This window comes from Trachemys scripta, chromosome 1, assembly GCF_013100865.1.
Source record: "Trachemys scripta elegans isolate TJP31775 chromosome 1, CAS_Tse_1.0, whole genome shotgun sequence".
Classification (NCBI taxonomy): Eukaryota; Metazoa; Chordata; order Testudines; family Emydidae; genus Trachemys; species Trachemys scripta.
The window spans coordinates 30,025,546-30,052,436 of record NC_048298.1 but is presented as its reverse complement, the minus strand read 5'-3'; the positions used below and the strand labels follow the sequence as shown (position 1 = coordinate 30,052,436).

General features: G+C 43.4%; 1 long non-coding RNA gene across 1 annotated transcript in view; it reads left to right on the top strand.

The window, feature by feature from the left end:
• Nucleotides 1–13,959: 13,959 nt before the first annotated feature.
• Nucleotides 13,960–26,891, top strand: part of LOC117875746 — an 18,956-nt gene continuing 6,024 nt past the window's right edge. Inside the window, exons 1-2 of the long non-coding RNA XR_004645343.1 lie at nt 13,960–14,091; nt 22,945–23,070. This is a non-coding gene — a long non-coding RNA (uncharacterized LOC117875746). The remainder of the gene's footprint in view (nt 14,092–22,944; nt 23,071–26,891) is intronic.

The following is a 26,891-nucleotide window of genomic DNA, read 5'->3' as shown; positions in this document are numbered from 1 at the left end:
AGATTAAACTCAATCAGAAACTGGAGGTGGTACTTACTACCTGTCCTGCTCATCCGATCAATGTTGCACTGTCAGGCGCTACTGCTACGGAAGAAATTAAAGATGTGAAATTTTGTATCATTGGATTCAGGGCCATTTTCAAGCATGCGAATAAGTTGAAGCCTTTATTTTACACAGTACGAGACAAGTGTAGAGCTGATGACCTATCCCTATTGTGCCACATTGGTGAATGAGCTTGTACTTCACTGCCTGTCATGTAAATAATGCATGGACTGTGCTAATGCGTCTCCTCGATCATCCTGAGTTTGTTGGTTCTAAAGCAGAATCTCTGAAGAGACTGGCAAACACCCAGAATGACCCTCAGAATCTACACACCAAAGTTATGTTCAATGTTGAAAACTCTGAATCACTGTGTGACACACAGCAAACACTGGAGTTTTCTCCAACTACTGCCAACATGTTTGCCAGGACAGATGTTTACCGGATCCTGACAACCAAAATCTCAGCTGAATTGATCACAAAAGCTGCAGGAGAAACATATGGTGAGAAAACCCAGCTCTTCAGGGGAATCTTTCTGATCATGGAACACAAGAAAACCAAAAAAGCATTCAAAACAATGCTCTGAGAAATGGGAGAAAACCGTGACCCATAATCTGAACCCCAAAGTGTTTGGTGCCGAAGATTTTTCCTCAAGGTGAATTTTGCAGCAGACAACAACTGTTATGCCAGAGTTTCAACCATTTGCCACTAAATATGAAATTTCAAATCTGAAAGAGGAATTTACTACTTACAGGAACATGCCAAAACCTGACCGTGTGAAACTGGATGTGTTGGCTTTTTGGAACAGTCATCAAGACACACTCCCCAACTTCAGCAAAGTGGCACGGTGAGCTTTGAGTGTACCTCCTGGATCTATTGACGCAGAGTGCTTATATTCAAAGTTGGACTACCTCCAAGACAGCAAGAGGCTCAACACGAGTGAGAATACTTTGGAGAAAATTATGCGAGCATATGCACACCAGGATTTCTGGAAAAACTACCATCTCTCAGAGATACAAAATACCTTTGTACATAAAAAAAGTTTCCATTATACTGTAGTAAAATTAGTATATTGTGAAAGGTTTTTTTTTTCCCCTTTTTCTTTTCCCCCTGATTTTTCCCAATTTTTTAAATTATTTTAACCAGATTTCATCCTGGTTTTAATGCTTGGAAAATAAACACTAAAAAAATTCCAGGATTTTTTTTATACAAATAAAAACTGAAAGACTCCATTGTCTTTATGAAAATATGCTTATGATATGGATATGGCATAACTGAGATGTACTTTATGCAAGATAGCACATGTAACATGTCATTGGAAAGGTTATGATTTACTGAATGTAATTATCCAATTTGTATGCCTGTATCATTTCTGTATCTGAAGTTAGAAATATTGACCATGTATCTGTATTTCAAATGTGCTACTTTGGGTGTCACCCACAACTAGCCCTTCAGGTACAACAATGGAAAGCCAGACAGGGCTGATGGCCCATTGGCAAAGAGAATGGACTATAAAGGGGCTTAGTCTTCCTGTGGACACTCCAGACAGCCTGTGAGTAATGTCTGTCACAGTCCTGTAGAGACATGTGACTGAGCCACCTGGTACTGGACCCATCCCTTGGAATGCCAGTGTTCTTCCACTGGGCGTACAGGCTGAGAGTGGAAATTTCTGAAGTTTCAAGCTGCAGGCCAGTGTTGTTGGCTTTCAAGACTCTCTGTAATCAGACCGTGACAATATTTAGGATGAGAAATTACTATTTGTAGCCAATTTCTTTAGTGAATCAAGCTTAGTTTGTTTGTTTTGTTTTATTTGCTTAATAATCTGCTTTGTTCTGTTTGTTATCACTTTAACCATTTTAAATCTGCTTTTTATTGTTATACATTTGTTTGGTTTATTATTAAACCCAGTTTGTGCAATTTCTAATGGGGGGGGGGCAAGAAGTTGTACATCTCCTCCTCCACATTGAGGGAGGGGGCAAATTTATGAGCTTACATTGTATAGATTTCTCTACAGCGCAAGACAGTATTATTTTGGGTTTATTCCTCAAAAGAGGTGTACACATGACTAACACAGAACTGACTGCAGTCTGTGTCTGCAGTGGGAGGTGGCCCTGCCTGTGTGTGTACTAGATGAGGCATAAGAGCCTGGCTTAGCAAGACAGGTTAAAGGGGGCCCATGCTGGCAAAACAGGCGGTCTCAGTGGTATCTCAACACATCAGGTAGCATCTTGAAGGGGGGCAACCTCTCACATGCGGAACACTACTGATCCTACAGTCAGATCTACACAGGCAACCCTTGCACCTAGATGGAGCCCCATATCTATTCAAGGGACACTATCAGTTCTAGTTTGGCCCCAATTTAGGCTTCAAATTGCTCGAAATTGCAGGACCAGGGCTTAAATTTGTGGCCAAACCACACTTGACAGTATTCCTTCAACAGATCCAGATGACAAGTTCGTAATGTTGGCAGCTTGAAAAGGCCAAATAAGAATGTTTCACATGATGAGAGCTGAATTCACAGTTTAACCGCAGAAAGTAGTGAGGGTCACACATATTGGAAAGAATGTTCTTTCCCAGACTCTCATATAATTGGACCAGAAGAGACTACTTAGCCCATTCTGATCCCTTACATTTTTATAGGCTTGCTCACTACATCATTTCCTATGAAGTATCTCTCACCTGTTCATGAACATCTGCAGTAATCATGAGTTTGCTAACTGTACTTTGGTAGTCTAGTCTATTGATCCCCTGCCCAATTACTCCTAAGAACTTGTTCATAATTTCTAGCCTAAAATTTTCCTTCTTTAGCTCCTTGTTCTGTTGTCTTCATAGACCTCATTTATATTACGAGCTTGAAGGTATTTAGAGACTCTGATTATGTTCCCTTTAGTTTTCCCTTTTCTAAACTGTATAAATTTAGTACTCTCGGAATCTCATGTCTTGTCCTCAACTCTTCAGGGGTTGTTTTTTTTTTTTTTTGGGAGGTGGGGTGTGTGTGTTTTGGTTCCTCCCCCCCTTTTCTTTGCAGTTTACTCTTAGTTTTTCTATATTATTAAAACTTCACCAAGAACGCGCTCTCTCTCTCCACATTTTTAATTTTTTGTTTTGCTCCGAAATGTGTTTTTAGCAAGTAAACAGCTCAGGCCGGTGTTCTGTAGTTTTGTTACCTAGACACATAAATCTACTGAATTAAGGCTCAGTCCTATTAGTTAGTGGGCGTCTTTCCTCTCCTGGGCTTACATGAGAGCTGAGGGTGCTCACCACCTCACAGAAGCATTCAGTACAACACCGGATCAGATCCTTAGTAAGTGTGGGGGGGGGGGGAGTGAGGGAAAGGACCCCAATGCATAAGTCACTTTCAATAATGCCACATCAGATTTATTACACTTCAATTTCATTTAAACTCATTCTAAGAAGAAATAATTTGAACAATCATAAAACACATTTAAAAAAAAGAGGTTCTATCTGGCTACTGGCTAACAGCTCTATTGTAACTGGAGTCTACAGTTGTTATAGTGGCAATTGGCTGGCTTTAACAACATTAGATTGCAATCGCTGTTTCCAAATGCAACTATTTGAATAGACGTGACAAAGTGAAATGATAAACACTGAACACCATGTTAAAGCCAACATTTGGGAACTGCTACCAAACAGTGCTTTCCTGTACTTAGAAAACTACAGAGCTGGTTGGGAATTTTCTCTCAATGATTTTTTAATGGAAAACAGCTTACACAAAATCAAAATTTTCCAAAGGGCTTCAATTTTATGTCAGGAAAATCTAAAATTAAATATTTTTGGTCTGGGCTGATTCAACCCAAAGTGAAGCATTTAGATTTGTCAGTTCAACATAAAATTGCATCTGTCTAAGCTGCTGCGGTGTCTCATCCCATATTCTCCCCTGTGGGCTGGGTTCTTCACTGACTACATCTCCCATGAGATTGCCCCACTATCTCCTCTATGACTGAGCCATGTGGAGCATCATGGGAGTCATGTGGCTGCAGGTGAATCATGGGAAATGTAGTCCTCCCTGGGAGTCCAGGACAAGAGGTATCTGAATTACAATTCCCATGAGGCACTGCAGCATCAAAGGCAGGCACAGTTTAATGTTGAACTAACTGGAAACAAAACATTTATGTTTCCGAATCAAAAACTTTTCTGAATTTTTAATCCCACAAAAAAACTCTGATATTTCAACTTTTCAATCTGATTTGGGACAAACTATTTTTGAAATATCAAAATTTCCTGTAGGACAGACATTCTAATTTTCTTGCAGTTCTAGCAAGAATACGTCTGCAATAACTTAGAGGCATAATTTAGAACAGAAAATATCTGTAGTAACAACTGGTAAATGTTAACTGTATAATGTCTTCTGCTGTATGTGTGAGGAATCAAATGTTTATAGAACATGGAAAAATCTATTGACTCAAAGTAAGTAACAAAAGTACCTTGAATACCAGGCTGACATACTGAGGTCATACTTTATTGATACTACTCAAGTCTAAGGCAAGTGTAACCATTCTGCCAGGTGGAGCCAGCAGCAACCAGAGCTAGGTTCAATATCTAGGGGCCCCTTTTCAACAATACAACACAGACCCAGCTCGAGCCCCCACCCAGTAACCTGGGAAAATTACACACCGCCCCTAGGTGCCTCTGAGAGGCAATACTTCCCCACTCACAGAACAGAGTCTGAGTGTAGAAAAGAAACTTTTAATGAAAGTAGAGAAGTCACATGACATTAAGGAAAATGCCGCAAGCAGGATTCATAAACATAGAACTGTGAGCAGGACACCCACCCCAGAGTGTGTGTGGCAGTCTTCTGCCTCACGTTCTTGAGTTCTACCACCGAAAGCCCCCTTCACCATACCCACTCAAAGTGGTTGTCTTTGGTCAGTGAGGATGCAGGGTTCAGAGGTGCATCTGTGTGAGTTCACTTCCTACCCGGGGAAGAAGGCACCTAGCTTGCTCCACCATCTGAGCAGACACTGTTCCTCTCCACGTAGCCACCCTGACAGTTGCTGTTCCTGGCCGCCCTACCAACCGCTCCCGCTGGCTGTCTGCTCACCAGTTTTGCTGGCCGCTCCCACCAGCCAGGACTGCTCGCCACTTTCACTAGCCACTCCCGACAGCTGCCCATCAGTCATCTTCTGCTGCCACCTGCCTCTCTGCTGTGACCTCTGTAGGTCAGTCTCTTAGTGATTTTTAGCTCTCAGAAACACTGCCATACCACAAGTGATTTCAGCTCCTACTGAGTACTTAAAGTAACAAAAGGCTCCTAATGAAGCCTATCTTTGAACAGTGGGGAGGAACAGGTTAAACCAGACTGGGGACCTTTAAGAAGAGTCCACATCTCCTGGCTGGGACACCTGTGCCCACCAATCTCTGCTTTCACAGGGGTCTGGCTTTCGCACACCTGCCTTAGCGAGTTCCTTTCAACTGAGGGTGACCCCTCAGTCAGGACAGACTCAGCTCAGTTCTGCTCCCCTTTACTCATGCAATAAAGATAACATTTCACTACCCCTACACTTAGTACTACAGTGTTTTGTAATCCAACATAGCTCCTGTCTGCTGGATGCCTATGCAGAGTAGGTGTGTTCATATAAATACAGTTTGCTACCAGCTAGCTGTCAGGGGAGAACTCATTCAGACCCTGCTTACACACGTATTGTGTGAAGCATGCTGTATAAAGTATTACCTCAGTGGATTATATGCTATAGAGATGTGTGGTATTATGAGTAGACCCTGATTATGGCTAGAGAAAATGAGTGCACAGTGTTCTGCTTTAGAGACTGTCCAAACAAGATTTGCCCACCACACCTCTAGCAGAACACAAAAGGATTAGGTAATAATAGCTCATTGGTTTATCAGAGTGCATTACAATATGTAAACTGTACCCTTATGGAAAATCCAATAGAGATTCAATTAATAGAATTCTAAAGAAATTACTCTAAAAACCTACAGCAATTAGTTTTGTTTAAATGGTTGTTTTAAGTTAAGCTTTCCTATAGAAGGGATATGATTTGCTATTACATTCTATGGGATGGTTCACAAATCTATAGAAAAGCTGTCATTTTTCAATAACTTTCCCATAGTGTTAAATGAGATTAGATTGATGCAAGTATGTTTTGATGAGAAGCGGTTAATAAAATGCTCTTCACTTCTTACCGGATACCATTTTCCCCCCCACTGTTGCTACCCAGGGTCTCCCATGGAAACAGAGAACAAAGTCTGTGGCAAACTGTAGCCTAACAGTTTGAGTGACATTTTAAAATACCTCTTCATTTTTGCTACGTCAAATATCCCCCTGAGAAGAAGATCCAACATTTCACACTAATATTTATGCAAATAACAGACCTCCCCCAACATACTTAGCACTCATTTCTGCGGTTCTCACTGACTTGCAGTGAAGCCAAATTCTATATTTATTAATTACTGAAAGTAATATATACCAATAATAAATGCTTTCAGTCTTGCCACTTTGCTCATTTGTTAATCAAAGAAACAAAGGAGGAAGCTGGTTAATTTGATAGTGTGTAGGCTTCCTTCACTGATACATCTGGTTATTATTAGTCTCCCTTTAGTGATGAGTTAAAGATTGTGCCCTCAATGAGTCCAGGTCTGTAATAAAGACAACTGATCTGATGTTATATTTAAAAAAAAACAAAAACCCATATCCCTCATGTCTGCTGTTAAGTGAACATATTAAGACACTTGTGAAGAAGGGTTATAACAGAAAATAAAACGTAAAATTTATTCACCTTGATCGATCGGTCCTTCAGCCCTCGTATAGATTGCGCTGATCACAACAAGTCTTCCATTCTTCTCGTATCTTGGCCTTCCTTCTCCATGTGCAGCCATGTCTTTTCACGATAAAAACTTCCCATCTCTTTGGAGGTCGGCCAAGTGGTCATTTCAGTTCCTGTGGGTATCACTTGGCGACAGCTGCAGTCCATCAATTGTCAGCTATATGCCCGGCCCGTCACATTTTACTTTACCTGCTTTCAACAAGGACGTCCTGCACTCCACTCTGCTGCCTGATCACTTCATTGGGGACTCAATTGCGGATTGAAATTCCCAGAATTCTTCTTTCCATCTCCATGACAGACAGTTGCTGCTCCTCTGTCTTCGTCAGCATCTATATTTTGCTGCCGTACAGCATTGCTGGTAGTACTGTTGAGTTGAAGAGGCTGGCGCGTGTTGCCTTGTTGATTTTTCCTTGGAGGACATCCTTGCTAGAATTGAATGTGCACCAACCTGCTTTCTTTCTTCATGAGAGTTCACGTTTCCAATCGTGGCACATGTTCATATTTCTTAGCCCAAATAGACATATTGCTCAACTTCTTCTTGTTCTCCCTTGTTTGTTATTTGGGTTTTTGGCAAGGTATCGGACCGCTTAAATTTAGTTTGTGAGCGGTTAATTTTCAGTCCAACTTGGCTGCTTTTTGTGTTGAGTTCTCGCAGCATTTTCTGTAGTTCGATAGTATTTTTGGTGATCAATACAATATCATCCACAAATCTGAGATGGTTTAACTGCTCCCCGTTGATGTTGATTCCACCTTTCCAATTCATCCAGCTCATTACCATTTCGAGGCAGGCTGTGAAGAGTTTTGGTGAAACCGTATCTCCTTGTTTCACACCTTTCTTTACTGGGATGCGAAGGGGGGGTATCAAATAAAGTTATATCTGTAGTGCAGTCAGAATTTGCTTCCTTAGATATAGTTTGTGTCGATGCCCTGCTCTGCAAGAGCTTTCAACATTGCATTGATCTCTACGCTGTCGAACACTTTTTCATAGTCGACGAAGGCAATACATATAGGGAATTGGTATTCCCTTGAGCATTCCAATAGCTGGTTTACAGTGAAAATATGGTCCAGTGTGCTGAAATTCCTTTGAAAGCCTGCCTGCTCCTCATCCAGACTCTGACAGAGTCGGTTTGTTATTATTTTGAACAGCTTGTAGACACATGAGAGCAGGCATATTGGACAATAGTTATTTAGATCTTCACGTTTGCCTTCTTGTATAGCAGAATGGTGTTGGACTCCTTCCAGCTAGATGGTATCTTCTGCATTTCCAAGTAACAGCTAAACCTCTGAGCAAGGGTTTCACAGAGGTCTTAGCCTCCAGCTCTTATTTTGATTGTCAGTCCATCTTTACCTGGGGCTTTTCCTTCCTTCATTTGGTGAACTGCATGTCGAACTTCACTGACAAGAACTGTGAGCACATGCTCGTTGGTCTGTTGAAGTGTTGGTACTGGGATATTTATCTGAGATGCAAACAGTTCGGTGTAAAAATCTTTGCAGACTGCTTCTATCCCTGTTCTGTCAATTACTGGTTTTCTGTCCCTGTTCTTCAGCACCATTATTGTTGACCTGTACAGTGTCAATTCCCTTTTGCATTTTTTGAGGATTCTGCAATCTTCAGCCGTCTTTAAGAGCCTTTCATTTCAGTACTTCTTGAAGTCCTCCTTTAGTCTTCTTATCAACTTGCAGAGGAGAGAGTACACAAGTTTGTCACCATCATTTTGCTTCATATTCCTCCGCTCTCTAGTAAGTTCCACATTTCCTCCGAGATTCTTCTCTTCACTCTTTTCGGTCTTTCTTTCTCGGCTAATTTCATGCATTGCCTCAATTTATCAGTGAAGTTTTTATACTCCTCATCGCAATTATCTATAAGACTCCAGTCTTCCTTGGAAATGTTTGCTTTCAAGATTGCCTCATCGAATATTTTTGGCCACTGTCTCTGATTTGCCATCTGTAGCGCTTTCTTCTCCACCGTTTCATTGAAGTTGAGCCGTGCTCTGAGCAAGCGATGGTCACTGGTGTTCAATGATGGTACTACTGAGATGTCTTGTACAATGCACTGCTTATTGATCAGAACATAGTCAGTCAATCTCATTCTTGTTCTTTGCATGGGGCGCAATCCATGTCCACCTCCTCTTGGCCTTCTTAAACCAGGTGTTACCAATAAATTTATTACCAACTTTAATCCATTTTGGATTTTTTATTTAGAAAGCTCATTATGCCAGGAGAACTGAAGGTCTGGAGGAGCTAGGTTTCTTTTACAGCACTCTGATGAGCAAGCCTCATGATGCACTGAAGTGTGAAGAATCACAGTTCTGGGCTGAATCACTAGATCAACATGAAGATGGAACAACACTAGAATTAGATGCACTATCAAATATATTGATCCAAACCTTCAGAGTCCCTTACTTTTCAATTCTTCATGCACCTTTTCCTTCCGCTGGCAAGCTGTCTGTTTCCAACTCTGGCACTTTTATGATGAAGTTCCTGTTGAATTTTCAGATATTTCAAAGGCATTGTGGCTTTATTTTTAATTTCAGCCCTGCAATTTCTACTTTGCCATTCACATTGGAAGTCACATATGGTTGGACAAGATATCACGTTTGATGGGTTTTGAATCAAAACAAAGTTGCTCTGCATCTCAGAGCTGCCAGGTGAGGCTATTAAAAACATTTTAAACATCCCTGCATTTCTTCTGCTTTTGTGAGTGAAATCACAGGCTACTTTGATCTTTGCCAAGTGATGATTACTCCAGGCTGCACAGAGAATGGTATTTTAAAGTAGCTGAAAGCAGTTATGCAGTACACCCATTAATTTAAATCCAAATTTACCTCTCATCCACATCAGCCTGTTGTCGCCTGATACATGCTCCAGACTGTGGTTATGCCTCTCCTATGCTGAGCCAGCCTGTTGTCGCCTGATACATGCTCCAGACTGTGGTTATGCCTCTCCATTGACGAGCCACAGCGTTGATCCACCACCTGCTGTCTGTACAGAATGTAGCAATTCCATTCTTGTAAGACAGGCTCTGCTCACCCCTACCTGCTGTTGGGCTACCTTAATTACTGTCTGCATGGGCAGATAGGGAGAGGGATAGCTCAGTGGTTTGAGCATTTGGCCTGCTAAACCCAGTATTGAGAGTTCAATCCTTGAGGGGGCCATTTAGAGATCTAGGGGGAAAAAACAAAACAAAACTGTCAGGGACAGTATTCGTCCTGCTAGTGAAGGCAGGGGACTGGACTCAATGATCTTTCAAGGTCCCTTCCAGTTCTATGATATAGGTATATCTCCATATATTATTATATTAGATCTTGGTTTTAACTTTTAAGGCTTGAATGGTCCCAGATACTGTTCGGATTTCTACCTCTCTTTGCCCCCAAGGGGGTGGGGCTTGGCTTGCAGGGTAAGTATCTCTGCTTCTGTGGTGCTGGGACAGTGCTAAGGAATGCTCTTGCTTCTGCACTGAGGATGACCAAAGAATCAGACCCATTTAAAGCCCTTTTTAATTTGGGAGTTTTTTTACAGGATCCATCCATCTGATACATGGTGAGTTTATTTTGGAGGAAATTAAGGCAAAAAAACCCTCCATTCCCCCCACCTCTGGATTTTCCATTGGATTCTGTTTTCGGTGCGTCTACATTCTAGAACAGGGGTTCTCAAACTTTTTTTTTGCTGGGACCCCCTTTGAAAATATTTGAGGCTGTGATGATGCCCCCATACTTCTGTGCTGCTGATGGCAATGCCTTTAGAGCTGGGCACCCAGCCAGCTGCTACCGCTCTCCAGCTGCCCAGCTCTGAAGGCAGTGCAGAAGTAAGGGTGGCAATACCATGACCCACCTACAATGGTCTTGTGACCCCCTTTTGGGTCAGGATCCCCAGTTTGAGAAATGCTGTTCTAAAACAAACTCTGCTGGAGAAGAACTGTATTACATTGCATTATACAGCTCCGAAATACTGGTCAGCACTAAGCAATTTAAATAATGGGTTTGCATTTATTTCATTCTTAGCTATTTTTAGTGAGTTAGGGCCTGATTCTCCTTTCACTTTACACAAGCTTTACGGCAGAGTGACTTCAGCATCTTTCCCTTGACTTACAAGACTGTAAGCGAGACAAGAATCTATCCCTTACCTGTATTTGTTTTATTGTACAATGTCATTGCAGATAGACACTATATAAAATATTTTGAAAATGAAAATCCCTTATAAAAATGCTAGTCACAGTCCAATACTCTAGAGCATTTGGAGCCAATATGGTGGAGTGTGTTCTAATAAGTATGAATTTAGAACTGACATGAACAGATGCATAAAACCAAGGTTATAGGGAAATGTATATTACAAGGCAAACTGTAGAATATCTATTGTGGAATTAAAGCATTTTGCATCCAGAAGATTTTTCATTTGAAGCACTAGAAAAATAAGTGTGTCGCTATTGAGATTTTTGTAGTGGTGGTGTTTTACCTTGGGTTTTTAAAATGAAACTGCAATTGTCACAGAAGAAAAATCTTTTGCTTTTCCTACAAAAATATTTAATTGCAAATGCCCCCTCCCCTTGCCAGTCATTTCTATGATACACTGCTTATAGCTATACAACAACTTTGGTAGTGATGGACTAAGGATACTCAGAGCAACTGTAACAGGCACTAGAGCAGCAGCTGCAGTGACATATGTTGATTCAACCTGACAGTAAGATCAGATGTAGCCTATTAGCTACATTCAGTAGTGCAAGTACGCAGTACTCTCCAGTACACAGTACCAGCAAGAGATTTTTAGCGGGTACAGGGTACCAGAAAGACTTGGAGCTAGTGCCCTGGATGGGGGGTGCTGCGCTCTGCTCCTTAAAGGAGAAAAACACAGCGGGGGGGGGGGGAGCAGTCATTCTTTATATGGCTTTAACAGCACAATACTTATGCTAACAAGCAAACAAAGGCTTTGTTTAAGTTTGTTAGCATATGTATTGTGCTGTTAAGTTGGTTAGGAGTCCTCAAGAGGGGAGGGATGGGTGGGACGGAAGGTGTTTAAACAGTGTTTTTGATTCTGTTTCTCCCCATTGGTCTGAATTATCCGTGGCATTCATACTGCATCACATCAAGTCCAAATCATTAGAGGAATGCCTCTGCTTGCACTGACCAGAGGATGTTTGGATTCTGATGTCAGCCCAGTTCTGCAGCCTTATAGGAATCACGTGTTCTCCCCAGTGTACACAGAATTCTTCTTTGCAGCCAAACTAGTCTAACATGCATTTTGTTAACGGGAACAGCAAAACAAAGAAAACAAATGACTCATTTTATAGCTTTGTGGGTGAGAGAACTATAAGTGAAGATTATAATGCCAGACACTGATAGCCTTAAACCAGCTGCCTCGGGAATCTGCCAAGAACTTTGCTGAAAATATGTTCCTCATCTTAGCAACAGAGCTAAGACTTATCACACATCTGCCCACCTTCATTCGAATGAAGCGCCTTCTGATCTGACAGCTCAGGCACTGTCAGTTTCATCCAAAACAATTTACAAACTTGGAACCTAATCCTGTAAATCAGGGGTTGGCAACCTTTCAGAAGTGGTGTGCCGAGTCTTCATTTATTCACTCTAATTTAAGGTTTCGCGTGCCAGTAATACATTTTAACGTTTTTAGAAGGTCTCTTTCTACAAATCTATAATATATAACTAAACTATTGTTGTATGTAAAGTAAATAGGGTTTTTTCAATGTTTAAGAAGCTTCATTTAAAAATTAAATTAAAATGCAGAGCCCCCCGGACCGGTGGCCAGGACCCGGGCAGTGTGAGTGCCACTGAAAATCAGCTCATGTGCCGCCTTTGGCACGCGTGCCATAGGTTGCCTACCCCTGCTGTAAACTCTTAATCATTTAATCAATTCCTTTGAAGACAATGGACTATTTGCATGAATATGGACTACTTTTGTGGTAAGTTTCAGGAATCTGTTCTGTTCCTATAAAGGAACTTGACTCTCCCATTGAAATGCAATGTTTGGGTACAATACCATAATGCAGTTTAGGATACAATTCTACTTAAAATTTGTCTTTTAATAAGACATACATATGCTGTAATGGCTCCTCACCCAACTCCTATATTCCATATAAACAGACTGAAATACTACATATTTGGGGGGAAGTGAGTAGTATATACAAACACACATTTCATCACTGTACTGGAAAATATAGCTGAAATTAATTTTCTATGGAATTTGAAAAAAAGTTTAACAGCCTCACTCGTTTTCTGTGTTAATCAGTGTGTACCTGTAAAAAATTACATGCCTTCTAAGAGAAAAGAATCAGTCCACACTTACTGAAAAAAAAATTCCTTCCAATTGATGTTCAGAAGAGTGCTACAACACACATACATAACCTCATGAGCAGAGGGCGGAGAGGATACCCTCCCACATTATGACCAGCAAAAAATAATAATAATAATAATAATAATAATTATAAAATCTCAGAGGCAAAGGTTCACAGATTTGCAAATCTAAAAACCTGTGTTATGCTTTAAACCACCTCAGCACATACCAGGTTTATGAACATTAAAAAGTTAACTGCAAAGGAACACTGAAGCCCATTAACCTGAATGTATGCCAGCCAGTATGCCCTTACTGACTAAAGGTGCAGTCACACCTAAACAGTAAAAAATTAATCTTGCCCTTTTAAGCTAAACAGAGTCATGTCACTGGCTCCATCTCTGTTGTTACGTAACAGATCAAACTCCAGTGGGGCATGGTGCTGGCACATTGCGTCTCAGGTATGTGGTGTGATTTTTCTGAATCTCTTTTGGAAATAGACACGTATGTGAAATAGCTGGTACTTCTAATTATGCTATTTCTATGAATATATATTCATCTTGGTATCTGAAGTTATGAATATTATCTATGTTTACTACACATTTGCTCCTGTGGTAACGCCCACGAAGTATTTAGCCAGCACATGAAGGGACAAGTCAAGTTGAACGGCCCATTAAGGAACACTTAGCTCACAATGGACCCTGGAAAACGCCTGCCTACACTTAATGGACTTTTTGTGAATGTTCTAACTAGAATATGGGTGAGGGTAATGGACATGTAACTTGTCCATGTAACTTCAAACACCATCTTTTACAGCGAGAACAGATTTCCCTTTACTTAGCACTTGGAAGAAGCTAAAAGGCCCTGGCCTGGAAACATCTCCACTTTGCCTCTTTCCTGCTCCAGCCTGCAGACTATGAACATACACTAATGGGAGAATTCTAACCAAGGGACTGAGGACTTTAAGGTAATCTGGAGCCTTCATATTTCCTTGGTCTTTTGCAGATGGACTTATGAGTTGGATATGGTACAGAGACTGTTCTAGCCTCATTGATAGCTGATTTCTCCCTTGCAATGGACAAAGATCAGATGTCTGCTGACTTTCTCACATGAGTCAGCAGCCTATAATACCTGGGGTATAAGCAACACAGCCCTTGCTTGAGTGGTTTTGTTCTTTCCTCACCAAATGCCAAAGTGTGTTCTCATTGAACTCAACAGCAAAACTCCTTTTGATTTTAATGGGAACAGGATTTGGCCCCAAGAGATCGGAGAATGTGATTTTGATCAATTGCTTATCTGTCCAGAAGCAGTTCTCATGCATGTTCTGCCAGGCTAATTTTGATTGCCCCTTCTGTATGTCATGCTGAAGAAAATAATAAAACAATTTGGGCTGTAGTTCTATCAAGATGTAGATGGCACACACAGTTCTATGCCTCTTTTCCATCAAACCCAGATGGCACAGCATCTTTGCTTTCCTAGCGCCTGGCGGAGAGCAATACTTAGATAAAGGCAAGCTGGCAGAAGCTTAGTTTGGACATAAGGGAGGCACTGATAGTGTGTTAAGGGAAAGTGGGGTGATTGTCCTTCCTAACATTCCTTAATTTAAGAAGTTTTCAATTTGGGGTGCTGCTGGATCCTCAGTGACCACCTGGAAGTACAGGTGGCACCAGGGGCCCAAATCATCATTTTACAACTGCATCTGTCAAACAGTTGTAAAATTTTAGGCAGGTATGGGGGGTGTCAAAGGGGATGGGGAGAGCGTGGGGGTCCCAGGCTAGGCGGGGAGGAGTCACATGCCCCCCCTTGTGTCCCTCCCATGAATGCAGTACCAGCAAGAAATAATTTCTACTTGCACCACTGGCTACATTCACAAGTAAAAAGGGTCTGAGTTCTATCTAAGGCTCTGGTGCTACTCAAGGAAAACCTTAACTTAAATTACAACAAACAAACAAACAAACCTCAGTTTAACAACAAAGGAAACCCGAGGAAGGGGATAGATTTGGCTCATCTCATCTGCAGTTTATATGTATTATGTCAGGAACAGGGTTGAAATGCCATCTGCTTGCAGACCAGCTCACGGCTGTCTTCCAAAGAGGCTAAGCAATCTATTTAAATTGTAGTTATAGCAATAGTCACCATAGTATCTAGTTGCTATATCTTTGCCAATGCAAATTAGGAGAAGGAAACTAAGATTGGACATCTGGAGAAAAGGAATACTGGAGCTAATCCAAAAATGTTGTAACACAAATCCTTTTAGTTTTGAGAGCTGGGCTACACATACTAATGAAGACTTAACACCTGGACTTGCAAAGCCACACAAAAACAAGGAAGAAATGAAGAGACTATCTTTGATGGGACATGACTAAGGCTACATTTTAGTCACAAGTATTTTTAGTAAAAGTCATGGACAGGTCACGGGCAGTAAACAAAAATTCATGGCCCGTGACCTGTCCATGACTTTTACTATATACCCCTAACTAAAATTTGGGCCAGGGGGCCACGGGTGCTATGGAGAGGTGGCCCGGAGAGGGGGGAGCGCTGCGGGTGCTGGTGGTGGCACAGGCACATGGCCCTGAACTCCCGCTCGTGCTGGGAGGGGAGGGTAGGCGGGCTGGCAGGCTCCCTACCCTGCTCCCCCGAAGTCCGCAGCATGTCCCTGCAGCTCCTAGGGGGAGGGAAGGCCAGGGGGCTCCATGCACTGCTCCCACCATGAGCGCCAGCTCCACAGCTCCAATTGGCCAGGAACTGCAGCCAATGGGAGCTGCAGGGGCAGTGCCTGCAGGCTGGGGCAATGTGCAGAGTCCCCTGGCCCCTCCGGCTAGAAGCTGCAGGGACATGATGGCCACTTCCGGGGAGCCCCTCCTCCCCCAACCCTCTGCCCCAGCCCTGAGCTTCTCCCCACACTCAAACTACTGCTGTTGCTCTGGGGAGGGGGCACAGTAGCCCATGACTGCCCCAGCAGTGGCCAATGTGGCTGGCCCAGGGGCTGCCTGAGCTGCCCATTGAGCCCGATGATCTAGCCAGTTTTCTATCCACCTTAGCGGCGAACAGCAGAGGCTAACAGAGGGAGTTTGCCTGGGATCTGTCTGAGAGGAGGTACGCTAAGTGCTGCATTAGGGGGGCTGCGTTGGTGAGTATCTGAGTGTCTGTTGCTGGGACAGTTTGCCAGTTTGACCGTGTGCTTGCTTGTGTGAATTGGGAGTGCTTTGTTCCAGGTTGGCCTTGAGTGGGCCTGACTGGTATATAAGGGCAGTCGGCAGCGAACCAGCTGAGGGGCGAACAGCAGAGGCTAACAGAGGGAGTTTGCCTGGGGAGAGCTCACTGAGGCTTTCATCTGCAGGTTTCTCTGAGTAGTTCCTGCAACAGCTGAGTAAGCTCTTAAGAGGAAGGTGATATGGAAGGTCAGCAATCAGCTGTTGTAACCTGCACAGGCTATGCCAGGTTTGTCTTTCTTCCACAGGACAGAAGCAACTTTGTACAAAGTGCAAGCTGGTCTCCATATTGGAAGAGAAGGTTCAAGGTCTGGAGAAACGAGTATCGACTCTGCGTTGCATAAGGGAAAATGAAGATTTCCTGGACAGACGTCAGGAGATGCTTCTACGGCCACAATGTTCTGAAGATTCAGAGCAGGTGCAGCAGGGACAGAAGGATGGTGAAGAAGTTTGGCAGCATGTGACCTCCAGAAGGAGAAAGAGGAGCGTCCATGTACCAGCAATGGCAATACAGGTGAGCAATCGTTTCCATGTTCTCTCTACAGGTACTAATGCAGAGAGTGGACTAGATGACCCATCTGAGGGAAGGGAGCAGAAGGAGACTCCACCGATTGGAAGGCAAAAGATGCACTGTCCTAGGGATGGGGGTTCCAAGACCACCACTCCCAAGAGGAGGAGGAGGGTGGTGGTAGTCGGGGACTCCCTCCTCAGGGGGACTGAGTCATCTATCTGCCGCCCCGACCAGGAAAACCGAGAGGTCTGCTGCTTGCCAGGAGCTAGGATACATGATGTGACGGAGAGACTGCTGAGACTCATCAAGCCCTCGGATCGCTACCCCTTCCTGCTTCTCCATTTGGGCACCAATGATACTGCCAAGAATTACCTTGAGTGGATTGCTGCTCTGGGAAGAAGGATAAAGGAGTTTGAGGCGCAAGTGGTGTTCTTGTCCATCCTCCCCGTGCAGGGCAAAGGCCTGGGTAGAGACCGTCGAATCGTGGAAGTCAACAAATGGCTACGCAGGTGGTGTTGGAGAGAAGGCTTTCGATTCTTCGACCATGGGATGGTGTTCCAAGAAGGAGGAGTGGTAGGCAAAGATGGGCTCCACCTAACGAAGAGAGGGAAGAGCATCTTCGCCAGCAGGCTGGCTAACCTAGTGAGGAGGGCTTTAAACTAGGTTCACCGGGGGAAGACCAAAGCCCTGAGGTAAGTGGGGAAATGGGATCCTGGGAGGAAGCACGAGCAGGAGAGCGCAAGAGGCGAGGACTCCTGCTTCATACTGAGAAAGAGGGATGATGGATAAGTTATCTTAAGTGCCTATACACAAATGCAAGAAGCCTGGGAAACAAGCAGGGAGAACTGGAAGTCCTGGCACAGTCAGGGAACTATGATGCGATTGGAATAACAGAGACTTGGCGTGATAACTCACATGACTGGAGTACTGTCATGGATGGATATAAACTGTTCAGGAAGGACAGGCAAGGCAGAAAAGGTGGGGGAGTTGCGTTGCATGTAAGAGATGAGTATGACTGCTCAGAGCTCTGGTATGAAACTGCAGAAAAACCTGAGAGTCTCTGGATAAAAGTTGAGAAGTGTGAGCAACAAGGGTGATGTCGTGGTTGGAGTCTGCTATAGACCACCAGACCAGGGGGATGAGATGGACGAGGCTTTCTTCTGGCAACTAGCAGAAGTTGCTAGATCACAGGTCCTGGTTCTCATGGGAGACTTTAATCACCCTGATATCTGCTGGGAGAGCAATACAGCGGTGCACAGACAATCCAGGAAGTTTTTGGAAAGTGTAGGGGACAATTTCCTGATGCAAGTGCTGGAGGAACCAACTAGGGGCAGAGCTTTTCTTGACCTGCTGCTCACAAACTGGGAAGAATTAGTAGAGGAAGCAAAAGTGGATGGGAACCTGGGAGGCAGTGACCATGAGACGGTCGAGTTCAGGTTCCTGACACAAGGAAGGAAGGAGAGCAGCAGAATACGGACCCTGGACTTCAGAAAAGCAGACTTTGACTCCCTCAGGGAACAGATGGGCAGGATCCCCTGGGAGAATAACATGAAGGGCAAAGGGGTCCAGGAGAGCTGGCTGTATTTTAAAGAATCCTTATTGCGGTTGAAGGAACAAACCATCCCGATGTGTAGAAAGAATAGTAAATATGGCAGGCAACCAGCTTGGCTAAACAGTGAAATCCTTGCTGACCTTAAACACAAAAAAGAAGCTTACAAGAAGTGGAAGATTGGACAAATGACCAGGGAGGAGTATAAAAATATTGCTCAGGCATGCAGGAGGGAAATCAGGAAGGCCAAATCACACTTGGAGTTGCAGCTAGCAAGAGATGTTAAGAGTAACAAGAAGGGTTTCTTCAGGTATGTTAGCAACAAGAAGAAAGTCAAGGAAAGTGTGGGCCCCTTACTGAATGAGGGAGGCAACCTAGTGACCGAGGATGTGGAAAAAGCTAACGTACTCAATGATTTTTTTGCCTCTGTCTTCACAAACAAGGTCAGCTCCCAGACTGCTGCACTGGGCAGCACAATATGGGGAGGTGACCAGCCCTCTGTGGAGAAAGAAGTGGTTCAGGACTATTTAGAAAAACTGGACATGCACAAGTCCATGGGGTCGGATGCGCTGAATCCGAGGGTGCTAAAGGAGTTGGCGGATGAGATTGCAGAGCCATTAGCCATTATTTTTGAAAACTCATGGCGATCGGGGGAGGTCCTGGATGACTGGAAAAAGGCTAACGTAGTGCCCATCTTTAAAAAAGGGAAGGAGGAGGATCCGGGGAACTACAGACCAGTCAGCTTCACCTCAGTCCCTGGAAACATCATGGAGCAGGTCCTCCCTCAAGGAATCAATTATGAAACACTTAGAGGAGAGGAAAGTGATCCGGAACAGTCAGCATGGATTTACCAAGGGGAAGTCGTGCCTGACTAACTTAATTGCCTTCTATGATGAGATAAGTGGCTCTGTGGATGAGGGGAAAGCAGTGGATGTGTTATTCCTTGACTTTAGCAAAGCTTTTGATACGGTCTCCCACAGTATTCTTGCTGCCAAGTTAAAGTAGTATGGGCTGGATGAATGGACTGTAAGGTGGATAGAAAGCTGGCTAGATCGTCAGGCTCAATGGGTAGTGATCAATGGCTCCATGTCTAGTTGGCAGCCGGTTTCAAGCGGAGTGCCCCAAGGGTCGGTCCTGGGGCCGGTTTTGTTTAATATCTTTATTAATGATCTGGAGGATGGTGTGGACTGCACTCTCAGCAAGTTTGCAGATGACACTAAACTAGGAGGCGTGGTAGATACACTAGAGGGTAGGGACTGGATACAGAGGGACCTAGACAAATTAGAGGATTGGGCCAAAAAAACCTGATGAGGTTCAACAAGGACAAGTGCAGAGTCCTGCACTTAGGATGGAAGAATCCCATGCACTGCTACAGACTAGGGACCAGTTCTGCAGAAAAGGAGCTAGGAGTCACAGTGGATGAGAAGCTGGATATGAGTCAACAGTGTGCTCTTGTTGCCAAGAAGGCTAACGGCATTTTGGGCTGTATAAGTAGGGGCATTGCCAGCAGATCGAGGAACGTGATCGTTCCCCTTTATTCGACATTGGTGAGGCCTCATCTGGAGTAGTGTGTCCAGTTTTGGGCCCCACACTACAAGAAGGATGTGGAAAAATTGGAAAGAGTCCAGCGGAGAGCAACAAAAATGATTAGGGGTCTGGAGCAAATGACTTATGAGGAGAGGCTGAGGGAACTGAGATTGTTTAGTCTCCAGAAGAGAAGAATGGGGCGGGGGGGATTTGATAGCAGCCTTCAACTACCTGAAGGGGGGTTCCAAAGAGGATGGAGCTCAGCTGTTCTCAGTGGTGGCAGATGACATAACAAGGAGCAATGGTCTCAAGTTGCAGTGGGGGAGGTCTAGGTTGGATATTAGGAAACACTATTTCACTAGGAGGGTGGTGAAGCACTGGAATGCGTTACCTAGGGAGGTGGTGGAGTCTCCTTCCTTGGAGATTTTTAAGGCCCGGCTTGACAAAGCCCTGGCTGGGATGATTTAGTTGGGAATTAGTCCTGCTTTGAGCAGGGGGTTGGACTAGATGACCTCCTGAGGTCCCTTCCAACCCTGATATTCTATGATTATAGTCCATTCATCCAATCCATGCTACTATAACTTGCGGGCAAGAATACTGTGGGACACTAACAAAAGCTTTGCTAAAGTCAAGGTATATCATGTCCACCGCTTTCCCCATATCCACAGAGCCAGTTATCTCATCATAGAAAGCAATTAGGTTGGTCAGGCATGACTTGCCCTTGGTGAATCCATGTTGACTGTTCCTGATCACCTTCCTCTCCTCCAAGTGCTTCAAAATGGATTCCTTGAGGACCTGCTCCATGATTTTTCCAGGGACTGAGGTATGGCTGACTAGTTTGTAGTCCTGGATTCTCCTTCTTCCCTTTTTTAAAGATGGGCACTATATTTCCCTTTTTCCAATCATCCGGGACCTCTCCCGATCACCACCCATTTTCAAAGATAATGGCCAATTGCTCTGCAATTACATCAGCCATCAGGTTCATTTCTCTTTAAAATGGTTTTTAAAAGCACACATTGGCCAGGTTTCATTTTATGTGCCTTCTGCTGTTTGAACTCTTAAGTTTCAAGTTTTTCTCTGCTGTCTTGAGGGTTGGAAACATTTATTTTAAGTGAAACAATATTGTCATGTACTCCCATGACTACAGGAGCTGGGGATAGAAGACACACACCAAATCACAAGTCTCAATAAAATCTCACGAGTTGGCAACACTGTGCCTGAATTAAGCAATGTCTGACAAAACGGAGCTCTGACAGAGAGCTGTTTATCACATGGTTTCCCACACTTCAGAGTCCTGTTACTTTGCTTACATACCTTCAAATTATTTCAGTTGAGGGATTATAGGTCTGCCCAGCAGCTGATCTGTCTGTGAACAATGTAATGAGATTACTGCAATAAAAAACGCTGACAGGTTGCAAAAGATTCTTGTTCAATTCGAGCTGAGTAAATCCTTGTCACCAATAAAAAAAAAATTGCCTTAACTCTTGAGTAGTTATGAACTCAGCCAAACCATGATTATAGTTTTGTGTGGTTGTCAATGAGGAAAATGTTATCAGTGTCCAATAATTATAATATACAGCTGGTAAGATGCATCTAAGCATTCCGATTACAGAAAAATATAAATAGCTTAATGTAAAGCAACTGATATGAAACCAGCTTTCACACCTACTGTAAAACTTTCTTCCTGTAAACCACATTTAAATTCAGTCATTACATTTCAAACACGGAGAAATATTTTAAAGGCACTATTTCAATAGCAGACATAAGCCCAAAATCCCTACATGACTTCCGAAGCAATTGCACTTCAGAAGGACAAAACATTTTTAGACTGCACCCATTGTAGCAAAATATTCCATGCTTCGGTCTCTTTCAGGCTAGTGCCCTTCTCCATAGCTCAAGCCTCCTCCACTTTGTAAAGCCAATAGAACAGAACCAGAAAGACTGGAAGGTTGAGGAAGGCAAGGCTTCCATTAACTTTCTTCTGATGCAGGCTGGCAGCGCTGAATTTGCATCTGCTGCCAACTCACGCGAATCCAAGATTGATCCTTTGAAGTTTGCTTAAGAATTTTACAGACCATGCAACACAGCAGCCCTGGAAATAATTTAAGGGCGGGAGAACATTCATATGCTTGGGTTTCCTCTGGGCACCTGCGAAAGCCCAGGTTACTCCGTTCACCAAAATAATTTCTAAGGCTGGGGAGCCATCCTGCCCTGACTTTTATCAACACAGCCGCTCGGGTGCCACCTACCCATGTGCTAGAGCCCATATTTCACAGAGATGCACTTTAATGGAATGCTAGGATCCTAACTGCATTGCCAGCACTTGCACGGTCACAGCATCGGATTGACTGTCGAGGCTCTAGTGATAAAACAGTCACCTCAGGAATCTTGCTTGCAGATTCCCCCTGTTGGCTGCTGGATGCTGCTTGTGCTTCAGGCAGCCATAGCCTCCGCCTCCAATATCGGGGCATCCCTGTGTGCTCTGAGGGGGAACAGGAAACTCTGCTGCGATCTCAGCCTAACCCCCCACCACCACCACAGTGGGCTAATGGAAATAGGAATCCAGGGGAAAAGGTGTGGAGCCTGCAGTGAGGTGGGAGCTGGGGGAGTGAGAGGCTGCTGGAGCCTGCATTAGGTGTTGATGGAGCAAGGAACTGGAGGAGTGGGGGGAAGCCAGGAGATGCTGGAAAAAAGAGCAGGGGCTGCAAGTCGGGAGGATTGGGCAATGGGAGGGAGTTGGAGCACACAATCACATGTCTGCGCATGCACATTCTGAATGCGATTTCAACCTGTAATTGTGTGTGTGTCTCTCTCCCACACACCCCGACGCCAGGAAGGGGAGGTGTAAGAACTACCCAAATCCCTGTTTTGTTTTTCAATCTCATGACTTCGGAGTTCTGACTCCCGAGTTTTAACTCCTCCTGGGTGTGGTGATATTGCCCAGAGCTAATAAAATACCTGCCCCATCTGCATACAAACACCATAACGTACATAACACTAGAGTGGTCTTTCCCTTGACAGGGTTCAAAGAGGGATGAGCTGGTTTCTATGCACACAGCTTCTCCTGGTGTAGAAAGACTGCTCCAAACTGACACGCCAGTGACCTGCAAGTCCCAGCTGAGGAACAGGCTCTCCAAGAGGAAACAGGTAGGACAGAATGGGGGAGCAACAGAGACTCAAAGGAGAACTCCCATGCTTCCTCCCGCCTGTGTCCTTTGGAGCCCTCTCACCTTTCCCTCTCTTGATTGCAAAGCTCTTAGGTAACTAGCTGCTGTGCCGCCTCCTTGCTCCATATTTGCTGGGCATCACTAGAGGGAGTCTTGAGAGAGGAGCAGGTGAAACGTTACCCTACCATTGGTGTAGATGCCCCAACAAACCCTTGCAGGTAGAAGGGTAAAATTTGCTCAGTTCCTGCAGCTCTGCTCAATACATGAGACTTTAGCTGGAGCTGGAACAAACACACAGGAAACTCTAAAGAGAAAATCTCAGTGATTTGCAACCGTCTCTCCCAATATTTTAATTAGAAAGATAGGGGCTTTTAAACAGATAGAGCAGTAGAAAATGCCCCTAAGTATTTGAGCAATTGGCTTTTCAAGCAAGAAATTGAAAAATGTACAGTTGAAAATTAGCTCATGTGATTCCATGCATCTTTAAGTGCACAACAATTATAGCTACTACCATGTATCCCATTTATATTGAAAATTTACCCCAGAAATTTTTCAGTATTTTGCCATTGGTCCACATTTCAACAAGACAAAAACCAGTTTCTAGCAGAAGACTCGCGAATATCAATTAAAATAGCATGTGTTCCTTAAAATCAATCATTTTTCCTAGACCTGGTTGAATTATTCTTTGCAAATATTTATTGCAAATTTAGCCCTTTTTTTCTGTTCACAAATCTTTTGCAAACTGGATGACTTTTTACACAGGAGAGTAATTAATGATGAGTAGGAACCAGTGTATATACTTGTTTCCATGCAAACACAGGTATTTATGCAAATAGCAACCATTCTTGCTACATTCACCTGAACTAAGACCTAAGGTGGGATTTTTCCAAAGTACTTAGTATCCACCTAACTTCCCTCCCAAAGCAGAGTTAGGTCAGCACTGAACAGTCCCATCCTGAATGTTCACAAATGGGACAGGAGTTCAGAGGGTTGGATAAAGACAGTTGGACAGTGATTTGGAATTCAAACAAATGTTCCCAAACATCATCTTCCAGTATCCAGTGAGCTCTAGTTTCTTCTCCTCCTACAAGCACATGTTCTGTTGGATGAAGCTAGAGATTGCATTTGTATGGAAGGTCTTGTAAAATAGTTTCTCTGTCTGTGCTGGAAAGAGTGTACAGAATAATAAGAACCATACTCTGACCTCAGTTAAACCCAAATTGTGCAGGACCTTGAAGGCAAGAGTGAAAAGTTTAAACTTGATATGATGAGCAAATATGATCCAGTGGAAAGATCCATAGAGGGCATGACGCTGACAGGGCAAGGAAGATAATTTTAGCAGCTATGATTTGTACAGTCTGGAGGGGCTGAGACGGAGGACGGAAAGGAGGAGGTTGCAATAACTGAAGCATGAAATGATTAGGGTATACACACTTATTTTAGCTGGCAGGGCAGGAAGATCTGGATTGTTTAGATGTTGTGAAGATGCACCAAAACTTATTCAGATGTGAAGGGAGAAAAAAGGCAGCCACCCATGAGCAGGGGTGACTTTGACAATGGTTGTAGTGTCCACAGCAATAGAGAAAGAGTAGTGAAGAGAACATGGGAAGACAAAAAAGCCACTTATCTTTAGCCACATTGAGTTTGAGCTTGCACCAGGCCATCCATGACAATGCGTTAATGACAGTGGAGCTATATCAGATAGAAGATAGGGCAGGATGGAGAGAGAAATTTTTCACTTAAACATGCAGATAGCACATGAATTATGTAAACAGATGAGGTCACCCAAAACCAAAATATAGAGGGGGGGAAATCACAGAGAAAGGGGATAACTGGGGAAAAAAGGGAGGTCAAGGGGCTTGGATGAAGGGCACTCCAGTATACACTGAAGGCTGGAGCCAGAAGGAGCAGATGACAGGGAGAAATAAGAGCTGATGCAAGAGAAGTTAATAAAGAGAAGTGGGTGAACCCCAGAGGCCAGGTGGCAATCAAGACACCTCAGGATCAGTAACTGGTAGAGAAGAAAGGGTATAGAAATAAAGTAATGCTATATACAGTCAGTTTTCTCCTAGAAGTTGGCAAGAAAAGTGGAGAAGCAAAAGGAATATTGCACCCTTTATTTAAATCCCAAATAGAGGCATTTATCACTGACTTGATTGTAAACTCAATACCATAAAGGTAAAGAACATGTAACCAAATAAGAAGGGCTTAGATATCTATAAATGTCCAAAGACAGAGAAGTGTCCAACACATCATTCAAATACAGAGTAAATCCAGCTTTAAAGAAATCTTTATATTCTCAAACCTACATGTTGAGAATAACTGTCTCCCTAAGACATCTTATTAAGTGCACGTGCACTTAAAAGGCTGCCAGCAACTGAGTTGTGGATACTGTTGCTATGGGGGATTGTTCACTGGAAAATGCCCTACTTCTGTGATTCAGAAAACAGACTGAATCACTTACAGCTTTAGTAGTTTGTTTATAATGTAGGAAAGATATTTGAATCTCTTAAAGGAACCAGTGGCCTGCTGACAAATTATTTTAGATAATGCATCATAAAGATCCCTGGTGAAGATGCTGTTATTGTCAACCAGACTGCCACATCTGGCTCTAGAGGTCATTTTAAAGTAACAGAGCCAAATTCAACTCTGGTGTAAACTAATGTAAGTGCCATGAAGCCTATAGGATGCTGCACCACAGGATACCATCGTTTCCTATTTCCTAATTTTAAAAAACAAAATATATTTATGATGCTGTACAAGAGCTGGCACACTTGCTTTCTTCCCAGGCCAGTTAGAGTTGTGTGAATAACCTGTAATAAACAGTTCATATAATCACTTTCACAGACTGTCAGAACAATCACAATTTTCATGATTTTATTTTAGGAAAGTTTGAGAATCACAAGTTTTGTTTACTCAGTAGCTTGCTACTGGAAATCCAAATTCTGAACATGTTCATCAACATTTGTTTGCTTCAAGCATTTAAGCCTGCATGCCTCAGACTCAGGCATGCAGATTAGAATTCACTTTCTGAGCACTGGTACAAATAAAACTCATTTTGCACAAACATTCATGGAAACACACACAAAAGGGACATGAGCATGGTCAAAGAAAATTTTTTAGAACTGACAAATTTCAGTCAGGAAATTGCCAGCTGTTTAATTAGAATTAGAATAAGAACGTATCAGAATAAGAGAAGCAACATGTACTCATTTAAAAGAAAAATCACGATGGAATGAAATGCACGAGGATGGTTGTGGCACAGCAACATGGCTGGACTAGTTAATCTGTGAAGTCTCAAACCTCTGGTTTTGTATTTCTAAACCAATCAATTGGCGGCAGAGGCACGTGTACTCCAACAGGCCATGGAACTGGTGCAGTGCTGCTGCACAAGAGGCTTAGGATGTACTGACCTGTGCAAAATCTCTCAACACCATGGACACTACAAGCATGCTCTGTTGGAGGCGTCAGCCACATCAGTGCAGAGGAGTGAATCAGGTGCAGGAGTGGCCACTGGATCAGTGATTATGGGATTTCCTAGTGCGCCCCACCCCTTACACAGTGTGTCCATAGGTAGCAGGGTAACTATAGCCCATGGCACAACCTGATCTGGAAGTGGAATTCCTCCTATCTCTCCTAGGCCCTGTGGAACTCTCTTGGGGAAAATCCAGCTAGTATGATTATAGTGAGGGACTGGAACTTAGCCCTTAATAAAGGATCAGAACAGGAAAATTTCTCTCTTCCCCACTTATTTTGTGAACAGACTTTTGGGGGGGGGGGGAGGAGGAAGACGAGGAAAGG